Source organism: Orycteropus afer, unplaced genomic scaffold, assembly GCF_000298275.1.
Source record: "Orycteropus afer afer isolate SDZICR_OR568_19922 unplaced genomic scaffold, OryAfe1.0 scaffold00004, whole genome shotgun sequence".
NCBI lineage: Eukaryota > Metazoa > Chordata > Mammalia > Tubulidentata > Orycteropodidae > Orycteropus > Orycteropus afer.
The window spans coordinates 30,262,839-30,270,198 of NW_006921591.1; positions in this window are offsets into that span (position 1 = coordinate 30,262,839).

Below are 7,360 nucleotides of genomic sequence, written 5' to 3' on the forward strand. Positions count from 1 at the left end.
TGGTTTTGCATGTATGTCCCTTATTATGTTGAAGAATTTGCTTCCTACTCATATTTTTTGAGGCAACTAAGGGTGAGAGTCTCAGTGGTTCCATCAGGCTCTATGAGACCAGCAAACCTGGTAACCTGGTCCTTTTATTTATTTATTTATTTTGTAATGATTTTGAGTTTTGTTCTGCATAATTCTCCCACTTTATCCAGAATCTCCCACACAGAACACCTCTGAGTGGTTGACAATGGTAGCCAGGCACCATATAGTTCTTCCAGTCTCATAGTTCTATAGGCTAAGGATCACATGGAAATGGAATGATATATCTAAAACTCTGAAAGAAAAAAAAAAAAAAATCTCCAATCAAGGAACATATATCCAGCAAAATTGTCTATCAACATAAGGTTGAAATTATGAGATTTCCAGATAAGCAGAAATTAAGGGAATTTGTTAAAATTATACCAACTTTCCAACTTCCCAAAAATGATAAACGGAGTCATATGGACCATGAACCAACAACAACAAACAACAACCAATGATTAACACACATGATGACATAATGCAAAAACCAACCCACTTATAACAGTATCCAAATTAAAATAGGTTTACAAGACTGTAAATAGGGAACCAAGGTCATCAATTGGTAAATGAGGACAACTACAAACTAAAAAGAGGGAATCAATAGTGTAGCTACAGAACTTCTAAATGGTAAGGAATTCAAGATAACTATGAGACAGAACAGACTGTTAAGCTTGGAGAGAAAAGGACAAAATACAGGGCAACCTCAAAGAAAAATAATAAAATTTCATATCAAAATAAAGAGAGAAATAAAAAATTCACATCAAAATTGTTTTGATAGAATAAAGAAATCAGCAGCACCACTAAAAACACATAACAAAATTTAATCAATGGATCCATAATAGTTGATAATTACAATAAATGTAAATGGATTAAATGTACCACTCAAGAGACTGAGAGGTGCAAACCAGATAAGAAAACATGACCTAACAATATGCTGTCTACAAGAGACCCAACTAAGACACAATGGCAAAAATAGACTAAAATTCAAAGGTTGGAAAAATTTATACCAATCAAATGACAACCAAAAGACATCAGGAGTGGCAATATTAATTTCTCCTAAAATATAATTTAAGACCAAAATGAATATAACAGGCAAAGAAAGACATTATATAATGAGTAAAGGACCATTTAAACAAGAGGAGATAACCACAATAAATAACTATGCACCAAATGAAAGAGCCCCAAAATGCACAAACACACTTCAGAAGAACTGAAAATACAAACAAATGAGTCCACAGTGATAGCAGGAGACTTTTATATACAACTTTTGATAAAAGATAGATCAACAAGAAAGAAACTCAACAAAAATGCAGAAGAACTAAATAATACGATCAACCAATTTGAGCTTATAGACACATACAGAGCCCTTCATCCAACAATAGCAAAACATACATTCTCTTCCAACACACATGGATAATTCTCCAGAACATATGTTAGGTCCCAAAGCAAGCCTCAATAAATTTAAAAACATTGAAAGACTACAAAGCATCTTCTCAGATCACAATGCTGTAAAATTAGAAAGTAACACCAGGAAGATCAACAGAAAAAGAACAGACACATTGAAACTGAATAACACCCTCCTCAAAAATGACTGGATAATGGAAGATATAAAAAAAGTGAACTTAAAAGTTTTCTTTAATGGAATGAGAAGGAAAACCAGCATACCAAAATCTTTGGGACACAGCAAAAGCAGTCATCAGAGTCCTATTTATAGCAATAGATGTATGCATCAAAAATGAAGAAAGAACCAAAAGCAACATCTTAACCTAACATCTCCAACAATTAGAAAAAGGGGAGCAAAAAAGCTGTCAGTCATAAAAAGAATAGAAATGATAAAGATTCAAGCAGAAAAAAATGAAACAGAATATAGAAAAACAACAGAAAAAATCAACAAGACTAGAAGTTTCTTCTTTGAAAAGATTAATAAAATCGACAAAAAACTGGGAAACTTAACAAAGGATAAGAAGGAGAAGATGTAAATAACATGAATAAAAAATAAAAGGGATGAAGTCACAACAGAACCAACAGAAATAAAAAGAATAATATCAGGATATTATGAAGAACTGTAGTCCCATATATTTGAAAACCTAGAATAAATGTACAGATTTCCAGAAACAAACTACTGACCTAAAGCAATGCAGACTGAGGTAGAAAAATTGAACACACACATCACAAGAGAAGAAATAGAAGAGGCCATTAAAAAAATATATATGTATACCAACTAAATATGTCCTGGCTTAGATAGTTTCACTGAGGAATTCTACCAAACATTCAGAGAAGAGATGACACCAATCTTACTCAAACTATTCCAGAACATAGGTAAGAATAGGGAGCTCTGGTGGCATAGTGCCTAAGGGAATTGACTGCTAACCAGAAGACTGGCAGTTCAAACCCACCAGCAACTCCTCAGAAGAAAGATTGGGCAATCTACATCAGTAGTGATACCGCATCAGAAACCCAAGGAAGGGACTCTATGATTCAGATCTGACTCCACAGCAGCACCTTAGATAAGGATGAAATCCTTCCAAGTTCATTTTATGAAACAAGCATAAGCCAGATACAAAAACCAGAGAAAGACACCACTAGAAGGAAAACTATAGACCAATATCCCTCAGGAACACAGATGCAAAAATCTTCAACAAAATCTTAGCCAATAGACTCCAACATCATATCAAAAAAACAAAAACATCATGACCAAGTAAGATTCATACCAGGTTTGGGAGGATGGTTCCACATTAGAAAAACAATCAACATAATTCATTACATAAATAAAATAAAGGAAAATAAATACATGTTTATATCAATAAATGGAGAGAAAGAATTTGATGAAATCCAACATTCATTCGTTTCTTCTGTATCAGCTTCAATTGTGCTTTAATTGCTTTGTTGTAGAGGGCTTGTGTAACTTGTCTGCCTATTATGACATCTTGCCAGAACTCTAGTCAACTGTATTTCATAAGTGTACCAAGATAGTTTAATGAAGAAATAACAGCCTATACTAAAATTAAAAAAAAAAAAAATGAATTTGGATATCTACCACAAACATACAAAAATTAACTCAAAATGGATCAATGTCCTAAATGAAAAAGCTAAAAATATACAAAACTATGAAAAAATTCTGAGCATAAAGATTCATTACTGTCATTTAGGAAGTGGTTTCTTAGGAATGTCACCAAAACAACAAGCAACAAGAGTCTAAATGGACAATCTTGACATCATCAAAATTAAAAACTGTTCTCCTTAAAAGGATTACATCAATAAAGTGAAGTGATAATCCATAGAATTATTGTTGTTGTTATGTGCCCTTGAGTCAGACTCGACTCATAGCGACCCCTCCTTGGGTTTCTGAGGCAGTATCACTATGGAAGTAGATTACCCCATCTTCTTTCCGAGGAGTGGCTGGTGGGTTTGAACCACCAGCCCTCTGGTGAGCAGTCAAGTGCCTTAGGCACTATGTTACCAGAACACCCAAACCACAGAATAGGAGATAATATTTTTAAATCATATAAATAATACAAAGACAAATAACGAAATTGAAAAAAATAAACATAGCATTTAAATAGAAATTTCTCACAAGTTATGTAAATGTCCAAAATCACATGAAAAGATGCCCAACATCACTGACTATTAGAGATCTTGTAATCATCCCACAGTAACAGTAAAGACTCTCACTCAAACATAGTTCTGATGCCACAATAGATGATACCACACAAACAACCACAGGGTCCAAAAATATTTATTATTGCATAATACTTTATGGGGAGCATAGAGAGATTTTCTCGAGCTAAGCAGAGAAAGTAAACTGGATTTGGATTTTTATAGTGGTTAGGTAAGTATGTAGAGAAATGGTAAGTTTCATACCCTGCTTTTGGGGAAGTGAAATGGTGCAGCTACTTAGAAAACACCCTGACAGTTCCTAAAATGCTTAAACATAGAGTTACTATAAGATGAATCAATTTCATTCCTAGATATATACTCAAGAGAAATGAAAACATATGACTACTCAAAAACTTGTGCAGAAATGTTCATAGCACTCTTCTTCACACTAGCAAAAAAGTGGAATCAACCTACATTTCCATCAACTAAAAATTGGATACATAATATTTTACATATGCATTCATTCAAATTATATTCAACAACAACAAAAAATGAAATAATACTTCATGTTAAAACCATGAAAACATTATGCTAAGTGAAAAAAAGCCAGCCATAATGGGCCACAGATTTTATTATTTTATTTATGTGAAATATTAAGAATAGATACTATGGTGACAAAAGATAGATCAGGGTTTCCTAGATGCAGGGAGGCTGGAGCAGTTTTGAAGAGGTTTTGACAGCTGAACTGTGCAGTGCCTCTTTTTGGCATGAAGAAAGTGTTCTAAAATTGATTATGGTGATAGTGACTCAAATCTTTGAAAATACTAAAAGCTTTTGAATTATACACTTCAAAGAGATGACCTGTCTGGTATGTGCCTTATACCTCTATTAAAAAATAAATAAAAAACCTCACTGCTATCGAGTTGGATCCTTCCCATAGTGACCTCCCCTTGGGTTTCTGAGGCAGTATCACTACAGAAGTAGATTGCACAAACTTTCTTGCAAGACACCTCTATAAAGCTGTTTAGAATTAAAATATGTGAATAAATAAACATCGTATTTAACTATATATGAAGCATAACTCTATGTGAGCTTCATATGTAAGTCACACTTGGCACAAAATAAACTCAACATGGATCATTATCTAAAATATAAAACTTCTAGAAGAATAAAAATGAGAAAAAAAAAAAAAAAGCAATGACATTGGTTACCCAAAAAGCTTAAGCTAAAACACCAAAAGTATGATTTAAAAAAAAAAAAAAAAGAAAGAAAAATTGAACTTTATTACAATTGAAACTTTTTTCCCATAGAGAACAGTCCTTAATAGTTGTTGTTGTTGTTATTAGGTGTCATCAAATAGGGTCCAGCTCATAGCAACCCTATGTAGAACAGAATGAAACACTGTCAAGTCTTGCACCATTGTCACAATTATTGTTACACTTGAGCCCATCATTGCAGCAACTGTGTCGCTCCTTCTCATTGAGGGTTTTCCCAATTTTTGCTCACCTTTCACTTTATGGAGCATGACATCCTTTTCCAGGGAATGGTTCTTCCTGAAAACATGGCCACAGAAAATGAAATGAAAGCTGGCCATTTTCACTTCCAAGGAACATTCTGGTTACACTTCTTCCAGAACAGATTTATTCCTTCTTCTGGCAGTATATGATAATTTCAGCATTCTTTGCCAACACAATTCAAAAGGATCAACTCTTCTTTGGTCTTCCTTATTAATTGTCCTGCAGTCACATGTGTATGACCAAAAACCAAACCAATCTCTCTGCCGTCAAGTCGATTGCAACTCATAGAGACCCCTCCTTGGGTTTCTGAGGCTGTATCTCTACAGAAGTAGATTGCCCAATCTTTCCTCAGAGGAGTGGCTGGTGGGTTTGAACTGCCAGCCTCCTGGTTAGCAGTCAAATGCCTTAGGCATTATGCCATGGCATACCTTAGTCTTCAAAGTGACATCTTTACTCTTCAACATTTTAGTCTTTTGCAGTATATTTGCCCAGGGAAATATGATGTGTGATTTCTTAACTGCTACTTCCAGGGGTGTTGATTATGGATCTAAGTAAAATGAAATATTTGATAGCTTCAACTTTTCTCCATTTAACATGATGCTGCTTATTGGTGAATTTGTAAGAATTTTTGTTTTCTTTATGTTGATGTGTAATCTATACAGCAGCCTGTAATCCTCATCAGTAAGTGCTTCAAAACATTTTCACTTTTAGAAAGCAATAGTTTTGTTTTCTGCATATCACAAGTTGTTAATGAGTCTTCCTTCAATCTTGATGCCTCATTCTTCTTCACATAGTCCAGGTTCTTGGATTACCTGCTCAACATATAGATTGAATAAGTATGGTGAAAGGATACAACTCTAATGCACATCTTTCCCAATATCAAATCATACAGTATCCCTTGTTCAGTTCAAATCACAGCCTCTTATTCTATATACAGGTTCCTTATGAGCACAATTAAGTGTTTTAGAATTCCCATTCTTCTCAATCCATATTTTGTTAAAATCCATGCTGTTGTATGATTTGCATAGTGAATAAAGCACAGTAAACATTTTTTCTGGTATTCTTTGCTTTCAGTCAAGATTTATCTGACATTAGTAATGATATCCCTCATTCCACATCTTCTTCTGAAACCAACTTGAATTCCTGGCAGTTCCATGTCAATATACTGCTGCAAACATTTTTTTAATTATCTTGAGCAAAATTTTACTTCCATGGGAAATTAATATTACTTGATAATTTCCACATTCTATGGGATTACCTTTCTTTGGAATGGGTAAAAATATGGATCTCATTCAGTCACTTGGCCAGGTAACTGTCTTCCAAACTTCTTGGCATAGAGGAGGAAGTACCTCCAGTATGGCATCTATTTGTTGAAATATCACACTGGGTGCTAAAAGGACTGGGAGACAGTAAAATCTGACCTCAATAAATTCACAAGAGGAAGACAGAATCACCTCCAGCAACGCAGGGCTTATTCCTATGAGGCCAGATATGCTGTCACCCTCCACCCTTTTACCAGTTCTGATACCAACCATCTGTCCCACAGCACTAATGACTTTTCTGCTAGGTTTGATAATTCATTGCAATGGGCACACAAAACTCAAAGAAAATACTCACGATTATGATGTTTATTAGGGAAGTAACAGGCTGCAAGTCAGGTTAAAGAATGTTCTCAGGATACAGTTCTTCAATCAGGACAGTCTCCCCTCTGCTGTGCCCTCAGACATGCCTTTCTGGCCCTTGGCCTATTTGCCTGGCCTCTGTACTACTCGAGCAAGTGTTACAAATCTCTTTTAGTTCTGTTGATAGGTACATCTAGGTGCACTCACTCTGTCAGTAAGCTTCTGGTCATGGGCACTAAGCTTTCTTGGTCTATGGGCCAGGTAAGTCTGCAGATCTCTCTCATGCCTCTTGGTTTCACAACTGGGTCATCTCTACCAGGTCTTTTCTTCCAGGCCATCTCTGCTGGGTCTTCTCTTCTGGGTTGTCTCTGCAAAGGAGGTTTGGTGCAGGGATCTCGGTTCCAATGATACACTCTATTTAAACTCCACCTCCTCTTTTGATGGCAGTGAGATACCCTCTCTGCCTCTGTTGTTGTTGTTGTTAAGTGCCGTCGAGTCCTTTCCGACTCATAGCGACCCCATGCACAGCAGAACGAAACACTGCCCGATCCCGCA